At 40.9% G+C, this 12,806-nt stretch overlaps 1 long non-coding RNA gene across 1 annotated transcript; it reads left to right on the top strand.

The window, feature by feature from the left end:
* Positions 1-7,174: 7,174 nt before the first annotated feature.
* LOC131308134 (uncharacterized) lies at positions 7,175-12,733 on the top strand. The gene is made up of 2 exons (XR_009194327.1): positions 7,175-7,760; positions 11,534-12,733. It is a non-coding gene; the product is annotated as an uncharacterized LOC131308134 (long non-coding RNA).
* The last annotated feature ends 73 nt before the right edge of the window (positions 12,734-12,806 follow it).

Raw genomic sequence — 12,806 nt, 5'->3', positions numbered from 1 at the left:
CCTAAGGCCAAGTTACCCATACAAGGCCACTCACTGGTCAGAGACAGACTGGCGCGCGTGTATGGCGCTTCGGCGCGCTCGAGTCTAAGCCATTTAACCAGTGTTTGGTTTTCATGTTTCTGGGTTCTGGGACAGATCCAGAATGATCCCAAAGGTACTCCACAGCAGCAGATATACAAATTAAACTAAAACTAGCAATTCTAACAAAAGAAAGCAGTAAACTGGTTGTTAGCATGCTTGCAGTGGTGAATATGGAAAGAAATGCATAAAAACAGCAATACACCAATCCCTACGCCGACATGCTTGTGCAGCCACAGAGTGGCGCACGCGTACTATGGACCGGCGCGCGCGCATGGCACCCTGGCGCGCGCTAGTTCTTACCACTACGGTTTTTAAAACTCTATCAGCTTTAGGACCAAGACTAGTATTGATTACCAGCCTTGGCCCTGCCAGCCCCCCTCAGGGATCAGAACAGAAAACAGTAGGTATGCTATACGTAGATTGAGTTTCAAAGAGTACTTGAGCTTTGAGCTTTGAGGTTTGATTGAGGTGTTGGGAGGAGGAAGAACAAACTATGCTCTTGAGATTAGGGTTTGTATGTCACCCAAAGTGTGTATTTTGTAACCTTTGAAATTTTGGAACCCTTTTAATGGAAGAACCATGGGGGGTATATATAGGGAGAGATGAGGTAGGTATGGAGTTGCAAAGAGAGGAGCTCAGCCAGTCCACGAGGCTGGCTAAAGGTTACTTGGTGGTTAAGCATACCAACCCATAAAGGTTATGGGGACAGGCTTCGACCGGTGCACGCGCATTGCGCTCTGGTGTGCGCTGGTTGTGCGCTGGCGCGCGTGGGTCAATGGTCAAGCTTTGACTGTTGACCACACTTGGCAGCTTGACCCACACGCGTGGGTTTGGGAGCAGCGCGCGCGTGTACCACCTACTCACACGTTGGTCAACGGTCAAGCTTTGACCATTGACCAACACCTATAAAGTTGATTTACGCGCGCAGGCTCTCAACCAACGCGTGCCAATAGGGTTTTTGGCTTTTGAAGTGGCTTTGGCTAGATTAGTTTCAAGGGTTTTGCAAGCACTCAAAGCTCAAACACTCGACATTCCCAGGTTTTCTTGATCTGTTTCATCATTGGGGAATCAAAATCGAAAGTAAACTAATTTGGAAGCCCATATTGGGGTGTCTACACCAGTACATCAATCTAGTGAGCTCCCACGGCCGTGACATCTATTCACCGTCCGTGGAATCTATTTGCTGGGATAGGTTGTCATTCTTTTGTTTATTGTGATGCATGCCTTATTTATTGTTCTGGCTCACCTTTTTAACTGTTTAAAGGCTAAAACCAGTTTACTTGTTTGGAATTAACTAGAGCAAGCGATAATCGTATGTTGAATGATTATTGGCCGATCTCACTACCGAGTGAGGAGGGGTGCTTATGACCTTCCCCTTATCGTACTTTTGGCTCCTGTACCCAAAATATTTGCCTTGTTTTCTTAGTTTTGATAAACTAAGTGGCGACTCTTTTGTGGTAAGTTGTTATCATGTGGAGATGTTCCTAGGCATGAGAATATCCACGATCTCAACAATTGGAAAGAAAATGAGTATTTGAGGATATCTGTATGGCGACGCCCCTTTTGGGAGGTGTCTACAGTTTTGGTGACTCTGCTGGGGACTTGAGAGCCATAACTAGAAAATTCAACATAAAATCAATGCTTGCTTTAATTAATTCCTTTCATATGCATCAAGCAGACAAATCTCGTTGAGTTCACCTAATATCCCGGCAGGGGTTCAAGCAAACTCCATGGTCACCTATACCTTAAAAGGTATATCTAAAAGGATATCACCTAACTGTCACCTATGATGGGCTGACGAAACGGTTGATACTCTTTGACGTCGGAGCACCCTTGAGACCACCTAAAACCATGCATAAGTTGGAAGCCGTAGAACCTATCAAAATAAACTCAGAAACATCTTGGCACTGAGCATCACTCCCCAGTGCAAAGAAGTAAGTGCTTTACACTGGACACCAATCTGCAATTTTCTGCAGAATTTAGTTCTGAATGCTCAAAACCATTTCTAAGCCTCCAAATTCATTTCCAACTGTCCTAACATGTTTTAATGAGATAATGAGATAATGAGAATTCACAACAGTGTCCTTTGTCTGACCAAACCAAAATCCAAGGGTTTGGTATAAAAAACTCCATAGTTCCATTCAAATGAACCCGTAGCAAGTCCAAACTCGTTCCTGAGCAACTTTTGGCCATTTGGGCATCGCACGCTGGTCACATTATGTATTTATGACTATGTGGAAGTGTCAATTTCATCGGTTTACGTGAAGTTTGGGTTTTTGGTACCAAAGGTGTCATTTTTCCATTCAAATACCTTCATGGCATGTCCAAATTCATTTCTACCAAACTTTCAGCCATTCGTACAAGTCGTGATATGCATTTGTGACTAGCCACAAATGTTGTTTTCTTTAGAATGAAAGAATTCAAGATTTTAGGCATAAAATTCGCCAGAATCTCGAGAGGCATTATTTTATTCTTCTATCCATTTCTTTCTAGCTGAGTCAGGGCATACAGTTGCAGAATAATTTGTCTTAGGATTACTGCCATTGCAAGATATCAAAAGGTTGTTCTAACCAAATAATAGTAAATGAACAAAAGAAAGTGCAATTTTCATATATCCATTGAAAACCACGAGCCAAGATACATGTCAAAAGAAAAGCAAGTTAGCTACCTGGGCACGCAAGCTCGGTTGCTATCCGTACTCCTACACACTACAAGGGCAAACATGTGCTCAAAAGGAGAACCCTAGGCACGAGGCACCCGCCGCGAAGAAGGAGGGAGGGGGAGCCTGCGGAAGCTTCTGGTGGTCCGACCACTAGAACATGACAGCAAAAGGGAGAGCCTACCCAGGATTTGGCTCAAAAGGATGACCACAAGGTGCAAAAGAGACACCATGCCATATCAAACCATCACCCTAGGCACCCCTTGTCACATGATCTGTACCCGTAAGAGGGGAGAGCTAATCAAGCTTCAAGACAAGGCCGAAACTTTGCGGTTTCCCACTACCCTAACCAATCAAACTATGGGACGCCCCATGGCTGTGAAAGGAAAGGAAGAACGGTGAGGAGCAGTCGGGAGAAAGAAATAGGTCGAGAGAGCGACTGGAGAGAGAGACTAGAACTCCCCACAATCAAGTGCAGAAATGGGAGCCCTAACGCGAACAAGGGATTAAGGGAGGAAAATAAGAGAAAATCGTTCAGCTGAACCTGGCCCAGGAATCTTGTCCCCAGTGCAAAGGACTTAATGTCCAGCGCTAGACATGTTTTGACAAAGGCCACTGTAGACACCCCAATTTGGCCTAACGATTATTTCAAGTCCCACCTTGGGGACCATCCCAATGATGAATGGATACAATGATTGCTGATTGACTTCTCGTAAACCCATGGACTTTTGGTGAGTACTTTTAGCCACTTAGAGAACCCAATTCAGAGCCAAATAGCCTTTCAGATAGAAATACAGTATCCTAGGAGAATCCATCTATCGGCCGTAACATTGATCTCACGGCCTCAACTTCATTCTTTCACCCGTAAAACATGTTGTTTGAAAATCTCCCTAAGAGATTGATTTCTCGATAGCCAGATCGATTTCTCGGCTACCACATCTATCACTCGGCCGCCAGATCGTCTTTTTTCTAGATTCTGGAATGTTCTGTTAAACGTTTGATCCTTTCTCAAAACCCTAACAGCCAAATTCTGATGCGTTCGAGCTACGAAAATAGATTTGTCTAGAGATCTTATTGCCCTATAATTCCTTATTGATTCACGCCATTTGATTGGTTGGAGTGAGTCACCAATTGCCTATATAAAGAGGCACTTAGGGTTCCGTAAATACAATAATACACATCATCAATCACCCTCTCTAGCCACGAAACTCTGCACACATACTCTCTCTACAAAAGCCCTAACCTTCCGAAGGCAACCGCAATCCGACGATCAAACCCTAGAAGTACAAACCCTAATCCTAGGGTTTTCGAGAAGCAAATCCGTCAATCGCCCTCAATCCGAAGCAATCAAGCAACTGAGGGATCAAGGTGGTGAGGCCCAGGGGCCTATGCTTTGGTTCTTTTATGCTTTTATACATTAATCGTAGTATTTTGATTTTCTGTTAATCGCTTAGTCTGGTGTGAGGAAGAACATCGGCTAGATCTTCGATCCTTCGGCCGGTACATCAATCCAAAAGGATTCCTCGGCCGTGATATCTATTCACCGGCCGAGGGATCCATTCTCTGGGACAGTTTGTTTTCTGTTTTGATGCATGTTTTCATTACTATTTTGGCTCACTTTATCAACTATTAAAGATTAATAATCAATTACGTGTTAGGATTAAATAAAGCAAGTATACATCTTGTGTTGAATGATTATGAGCCAGTCACATGACTGGGCAAAGAGGGGTGCCTAACACCTTCCCCTTATTGTGTTCTTGGCTCCCATACCCGGAATCTCTATCTATTTCTTAGTTTTTAAAACTAGGTGGCGACTCTATTTTGATGATAACCATTATCGTGTGGCGATGTTCCTAGCAATGGGAATATCCATGATCTTGGTTTATGAAATGGAAAGCAAACAAACGCGATCAATCTGTATGGCGATGTCCCGTTTGGGAGATGTCTACAGTTTTTGGTGACTCTGCTGGGGAGTTGTGAGCTATAACCAGAAAATTCAACATAAGACTAATACTTTCTTTATTTAATTCTTATATCGTTTGCATCGAAGTGGGCAACCTCCTTGAGTTCACCTAATACCCCGGCATGTCACGGGCTATGTTAGGGGTTCCAGCAAACTCCACAGTCACTTGTACCTAGCACCCTCGAGACCACCCAAACCTTACATGTGTTAGAGAGCCATAGAAATTTTCAAAATAAGACAGGAACCTACAAGCTAGGAACCTACTTGCATTTATTTGTAAAAGGTTCTTCCTCACACCCATTGTACATATGTAAGTTGTAAAATTCTCCTTTGCAGGATAAACCTTAGGGGCTTTGAAATAAAAACAAAAGAAGGGGGGGGGGGGGTAAGCTACTAAAGGAAAAAATTTCAGGTAAAAATGGTTGCATCACTGTTCATATTCAATTCGCACTTTCAAATTGTCACCAAGTTGTCTGGCCCATTCCATCCTGCTGCCAAGATTCTTGACCCTTCCAAGTACGCCACTCTGGTGGATCAACCAAAGCCTACAATGATTATCTCTGAGGATAACCACATCATGTTCACAAGAACAATCGAAGATAAAGAGGTAGAGGACATAATCGAAGAAGAAGGGCTATGCAGGGTCCAAATCTACTTCTATGACCCCTATGCACCTACTAACGACTACTGGCCAATAGATGAGGTCGACAACCTCGAAGTTGAAGAAGCTAAGGAAGAAGAGTCTGTTGATAATAATCCACTAGATGAAGTGTTGCTAAACCTACTCTTCGATGAGGGGGTTACCAATTATGAAATAAGGGTGATCCACCCCATCACGGATAGGTTTGGCAACAGGTGGGGATTTGTTGGCACACAAAAATCCGACAACAGCGATGAAGCAAAAATTGACTAGAAGATGCAACGGTAGTGGCAAACCAAATGGCTCTCCAAGACTTACATGGTGACAATAATGAAAGTGTGAATCAAGATGACAGTGAAGTGCTGATGATCAACCTTGGTGAGGAAAAAGATTGCTCTGAGCTGATTGTGGATACTGCAAAAAGGGCTTACCCAAATTGGACCGTGGAACACACTCTAAAATAAAAAGTAAAAAACATTGACTCCAATCTTAGTTCCGATTCTAATTCTGACTCCGAGTCAACCCAGTCTGAGTCTAGCTTTTCATCTTTTCAAACTACTGAGTCTAGTGAGGAAAGCTCGGCCAAAGCGCCAAGGCATAACATTTATTTTAAGTTTGACTCTGAAATGTCTTTTGACAATTTTAGCAATGAGAAGGAAGACTTAGAGTATTTCGCTTTGCCTATGATTAACTGTGTGGATTCTGACAATCCAATTTTTGAGGAAGAAATTTCAAAAAAATTCTAGAATTCATTGAGAGAGAAGAAGAGAGGCACGCCAAACCTTTTTCTGAGGAAATAATCACGGCAAACATAGGCTCTAAAAATGAGCCCAAACTAGTTAAAATTGGTGCAACGCTATCTTCTCAAGTAAGTGAAAAACTAGCCCTTTTGCTAGAAGAATACAAAGATGTTTTTCCCTGGTCTTACGAGGACATGCCTGGAATAGACGCTGAAATTGTTCAGCATAATATTCCCCTCCATCCTGATGTAAAACCAGTTAAACAAAAGCTAAGACGTATGCGCCCTGATTGGGTCGTCAAGATAAAAGAAGAAGTCACTAAGCAAATCAACGTCGGTTTTCTCAAAGTCACCGAATATTCATAGTGGGTAGCCAACATCGTCCAATACCAAAGAAAACTAGGGGAATCAGGGTCTGTGTAGATTTTCGAGATCTCAACAAGGCCAGTCCGAAGGATGACTTTCCATTACTGCACATAGACGGACTAGTGGACAACACCGCAGGACATGCATTGCTATCTTTCATGGATGGGTTTTATGGGTATAATCAGATTCTGATGTCTCCTGAAGATAGAGAGAAAACCACCTTCACCACGCCATGGGGAACCTACTATTACCGAGTGATGCCATTCGGGTTGAAGAATGCTGGAGCCACTTACCAAAGGATGGCGACAACACTACTGCACCACATGATGCACAAAGAAGTGGAGGTATATGTTGACGATATGATAGTTAAATCAAAGGAAAGGGAAGGACACTATGAAGCACTCCAAAAGTTCTTTGAGAGGATTAGGTAATACAAGCTACGTCTTAATCCTAAAAAATGCACTTTTGGGGTAACCGCTGGAAAGATGCTAGGATTTCTTATCACTCAAAGAGGAATCGAAGTGGACCCTTCCAAGATACAGGCTATCATAGAGATATCACCACCAAAGACAAAGACGAAAGTAAGGAGTTTTTTGGGAAAAGTGCAATTCATCAGCAGGTTCATTTTCAAACTCACAGCCACCCGCGAACCTCTCTTCAATCTTTTGAAGAACACTATAAGAGAATATGCTTTTTTCGTCGACTTATTTGCGTCGGCAAGAAATGCTGTCGCAACAAGCTACTTAATTGCGTCCGCATTGTATCCCGTCTCAAATGTTATCAAACTGCGTCCGCCACGTCTCCATCGCAAAAAGGTCGTGGCAAATAGATTTTTTTTGCATCCGCAAAATACTCCCCGATGTAAATAATAATTTTTTAAGCCAAAAAAGAGTACGACTGAAATAGAATTGGCGGGGGGACGAAAAGAAGTTCTAATTTTCTGGAGGGGATGTTGCCCAAAAGCCGCAAATCTCTGTCATCGTTCTCCTATCTCTTTCATCGTCTCTCCATCGTCTCCTACCCCTTTTTCTTTTGCCCTAACTTTTTTCAGCTGCTAATCGAAGACAACGAGAGCCACAACGCCAACCACGGCCACAGGAATCTCTCATCGTCTTGACGTCGTTTCTTATGCCTTTTCTTTTGCCCTAACTTTTTTCATCTGCTAATCGCAGTCAAGGAGAGCTCCATAATTAACGACGACCACGGCCACAGCAATTTCCGACGAGACTACTACAGGGATTTCCGACGACCACACCACGCCTTCGCTACCAAGGGCGGAACATACAAGGGACTACAGTGGGCTGTAGCACAGGTAAAGTTTTCAAAAACCAAAAAAATAAAAAATTTCATACGTATGTTTGTAGCCGAATCAATTTTAGCCCAGCTCAATTTTTTCTTTAGCCCAACCCAATCGGTCTTTTTTGTCTCACATTTCCCCATTATTTATAGGAGTAGTACCATTTTAGAGAGAGAGAGAGAATTAAGCAAGACAGGGGTGCCGTTGTGGATGCTGCTGGGGTTGGGGGTGAATCAGTTGCTTGCCGACATGAATCGTTTGCTCTCCTTACTCTCTCACCACGTGTGTGTGTATATATCTTGTTTGCACCCATTTGTGTTTTCCGTTATTATGCAGAAAAACAAAAAAAAAACCATAGGTTTCTCATCAAAAGAAACAAAATATAGAGCTAGGCTTAAAGTTTATGTTCCTCGTAGAGACAAAAACCTAGGGTGAAGTCTCTAGACTCAAACGAGAGGGGAATTTTAGTACTATTATGTATCTGCACGTTCCTATATGAGTATATGGTTTATTGGTTTATTTGTAATTTAAAGAGTTTTGTAATACTGATTCATTGATCTCTTTGACTTCTAAATCCAAAAATTGGTAATTTTATAATGTGGTGTTTTAACAACTTGTTTATCTATTCCTGTTTATATTGTTAGGGGAACTAGTGGAACTCAAGTGCGTTTGTGGAATTTGTTTAATATTGTGTTTGGTATTTGGCCTTTTCTTTTCTTTCAAACCCTAACTTGTTTCGTATGTTGCATTATCTCTCTTTATTTTTCTTTCCTTAGTAAAGCGACTGAGAGCATACGTGAATATTTTGGAGTAGGTAGTATGCATTGGTGTGTCAATATATGCATACTATACATGTTTGTCTACAGAAATATTAAGGAAGTAGAAACATGGACAATGTTGGGTCAGCTTTCGGTGCTCCATCTTCTAGCTGCAACTTTTCATATAGCGCCATTGGTGTTGAGACCGCCTTGCATGTCGACATCTTGAACCTTTTCAGCAAGTCTTCAGTGTATTTTTCTTGAGAAATAAAGATTTCTCCTTCTTTTTGTCTCACTTGGAAGCCAGGGAAGTATTTCATTAAGCCAAGATCGATCAGTCATTTCATATTCTCTCATCATAGGTTTCTTGAATTCATCTGGCATTGCAAGGTTAGTGCTAGTGAAAATCAAATCATCAACTTATAGGCATACAATGAGAAAATCCTTGGTACCTCCCTTTTTGACATATAATGATGGCTCACTAGGACTCCTGTGAAAACCATTTTGGAGAAAATATTTGTCTATTTTACTGTTCCAAGCACGCGAGGCCTGTTTTAAACCATAGAGTGCTTTTCGCAGTCGATAGACCATATTTTCTTTTCCTTTCACCACATATCCATCAGGTTGATCCACGTACACTTCTTCGTCTAGTTCGCCATTAAGAAATGCTGATTTTACATCCAATAGGTAGATTGGCAACTCCAATTGGGTAGCCAATGCCAAGACTGTTCTGATGGTCTCCATCCGAGCAACTGGTGCGAATGTCTCGTTGAAGTCAACTCCGGGTTGTTGCGAGTAGCCTTTTGCAACAAGACGGGCTTTGCATTTTTGAATTGAGTTGTCTTCATTGAGCTTGGTTTTAAAAATCCATTTCAGCCCGACCACGTCTTTTTGCGGAGGACATTCAACAAGGTCCCATTTTTTATTTTTGACAATGGAAAAAATTTCTTCATCCATTGCTTTTTTCCAAACTTCATTTTTTACTGCATCTTCAAAGTTTTGAGGCTCAAAAGAGAAAAATGCAAAATTACATGCATCATAAACTTCTCTTAGTGGGCGTACCTTCCTTATTGGTGATTCTGAGTCACTTTCTTCAAAATGGACTTTGCTGGAAATTTGGTGAATCCATTGGTGAAGCTGGACTGGTAGGAGAACTTGGCTCGCCTTCATCTGGTTCTTCAAAGCTTGGTTGTATAAAATTTTCAGCTTCGTAGGAGTTTTTGCTTTCCCATTCCCAAGCTTTCAATTCATCAAAGTGCACATCTCTGGAAGTCACCAACTTGTTGAGTTTTGGATCAAAAAGTCGATAGCCTTTTGATTCATCACTATAGCCAATGAAAATGTACTTTTCTCCCTTTTCATCAAATTTGTCCCTTTTTTGAGAAGGAACGTGAGAGTAGGCAATGCATCCAAAGACTTTTAAAAAATTTACCACCGGCTTGCTATTGTGCCAAGCTTCACAAGGAGTTTTGTTGATGACTGCTTTTGTTGGGGACCGATTGAGGATGAAAACTGCCGTGTTTACGGCTTCGGCCCATAAATTGTTAGGAAGGCCTTTTGCTTTGAGCATGCTCCGCGCCATCTCGACAATCATACGGTTCTTCCTTTCGGCTACACCATTTTGTTGAGGAGTGTAACGGATTGTGAGCTGACGTTTGATTCCTTCATTGTTGCAGTGGCTTATGAATTCTTTGGATAAGAATTCTCCTCCACGATCAGTTCTCATCCAAGGGCATAGGGAGGGGAAATATTTTGTTGTGTGGCATTTTTACATTAGCCACCAACAAATTATTTTTGTCCCTTATCTTGCACTCATCCCCATTGAAGTTTACAGTATACTCCTTTTGAATTAGTTGCCCAACACTCAATAAATTTTGAGTTAAACCAGGAACATATAAGACATCATCAATTATCTTAGAGTTACCTCCCTTGGTTTTTACGACAACGGTTCCTTTGCCTTCCTTTGCCTTTTACTGGATGCTCCTTCCCATCTCCCATTTTGACTTGGGAAGCAAATTGACTATCCATTTGAGGAAAGAACTTCAAGTCTCCAGTCATGTGGTTGCTGCAGCTGTTGTCCAGGTACCATGTTTGCTGTGCATCATGGTGTGTGCAATGGTATCTCCGTAACCTCTAATTTGATTTGTTAATTCCGCAACTTTTGTTGAGAATGGTCGAATGGTCTCATTTTCTTTCATGGCAAGATTATCAAAATCACACCATAAAGTTTGGAGGTTGATGGAGATCACTTTTTCAGAACCTTTGAATTCAGATTTCAAAATATCCCAGGCCTCTTTAGAAAATTTTGCACTAATGATTCTGGGGAGAATAGATTTGCTTACCCCCTGTTGTATGTTGAGAAAAGCTCTGGCATCTTTTCTCACGTTCTCCTTGTACTCCTTTTGTTTGGCTTGTGTCCAAGTTGGCAAGACCTCACACTTTCTGGGACTGCAAAACCATCCTCAACAATTTACCATAGGTCTTGGGAAACGAAGAGAGTTTTCATTTGAATGCTCCAATAACTGTAGCTTTTGCCATCAAATATGGGTATCATATTTGAAGCATAGTTAAACATGGCATTATTTTGAGTTGATGCCATGAGTATGACAAAGGAATGGAGTATAAGGAAAAGGGGTTAGGCTCTGATACCAAAAATATGTTGGGTGCAAAATATTTAGGTGGATTTTTGGTAAAGGACAAGGTGAATTTTGGGTGATACACCGACTGGTGTATGAGGCCAAGGGGAGACAAGATAAGTAATTTTTTAAAGAATGAGAGAAGAGCATGAGAGAGACTAAAAGGAAGGGACTGTTTTTGGATTTTTCTTCACCGACATAACAGGCGTACAAATGTGCCTTATATAAGGCTTACACATTACAGAATAATAAAAGCCATACATGGGAGCCATGCTCCTTAGTTATTACACACATGGTGTACCATACTGCACATTATTTCCCTTAGACAGATCTCTGCCATTCCGTGGCGCATTATTCAAGACACAATTACAAATTACTTATTCTAATATTGCAGGACCAGGACCAATTTTGTGTAGCTGGACTTAATTATGTCTGGAGGTATCTCAGTTTAGAGTTACATTATCGTTAGTTTAACCAATGTTCATTGATTCAATTTTTTGAAGTCTTTAACTTGAGATTCAATTCAGAGAGGGGGATAAAAAAGGTGAGAAAAACTGTTATGAGACTGACTTGGGGTAGCTTGAATGGAATGTAGATATAGCATATTGTGGGAAATCCCTTTTATTGCTTGAATGGAATGTAGCTATAGCATGTCTGGAGGTATCTCAGCTTGGAGTTACATTATCATTAGTTTAACCAATGTTCATTGATTCAATTTTTTGAAGTCTTTAACTTGAGATTCAATTCAGAGAGGGGGATAAAAAAGGTGAAAAAAACTGTTACGAGACTGACTTGGGGTAGCTTGGATGGAATGTAGATATAGCATATTGTGGAAAATCCCTTTTATTGCTTGAATGGAATGTAGCTATAGCATGTTGTGAGAAATCCCTTTGATAAGCCATGCCTAGAAGTTTTCAGCCCTTTTTCTAATGTAGAGGTTAAAGTATTTGCTTAAACTAGCATCCACAAATTGGGATTATTTAACCATGTTCATTTTGGCCTATTGGGCATTGATGATGACGTGGTCGGGAGAAAGTGAAAAGTTATTCATTCTATGGCTCTTTTGATTTTGCGTGAATTATATTCATCTTCTTGTAAACTGGACCCAATGCCGTTTGATGTAAGTGATGTGTATGGGGTTATAGATTTATTATATGATCTTGCACTTAGAAGTTAGAATATACAAACTTTGATTTTTTACTTAACATGTTACAATTGTCTGGTTAAGGTTTGAATTGCTGAATTTTGTTAGAGAAGTCTAAAATTGAAGTTTACTTATGCTAACTTGTGTTTTATGTGTTGCACATATCTCATTCTTCTATTCCTTTTCAGGTGCTCGAAGAAGATTTAGAGGTGCAACCATTGAGATGATGGAATGGAGTCCACTTATGTTGCATTGTATTGATTGATCTAAAATTGCTAGGTTGAATTTAGGATTTGTAGTCTATGTTGTTCTTTCATATCTAATAAACATATTATATTATCTTGGGCAATCAATTATGATTTTTTTTGGGATTGAATGAATGACTGAGTTAATTTTGATATGAATGAGCGAATGGTTAATTGGTTCTATATGAGAATGAGGTTGAATGAATATTGTTTTTCATGACATTGGAGGTAAATAGCAACAGGTTTTGCAACCGGCTGTACCTGAAGCCAAAAAGGGA

Source organism: Rhododendron vialii, chromosome 11a, assembly GCF_030253575.1.
Source record: "Rhododendron vialii isolate Sample 1 chromosome 11a, ASM3025357v1".
NCBI classification, from domain to species: Eukaryota; Viridiplantae; Streptophyta; class Magnoliopsida; order Ericales; family Ericaceae; genus Rhododendron; species Rhododendron vialii.
Note: the sequence above shows the minus strand (reverse complement) of the source record. Positions and strands in the feature narration are given on the sequence as shown.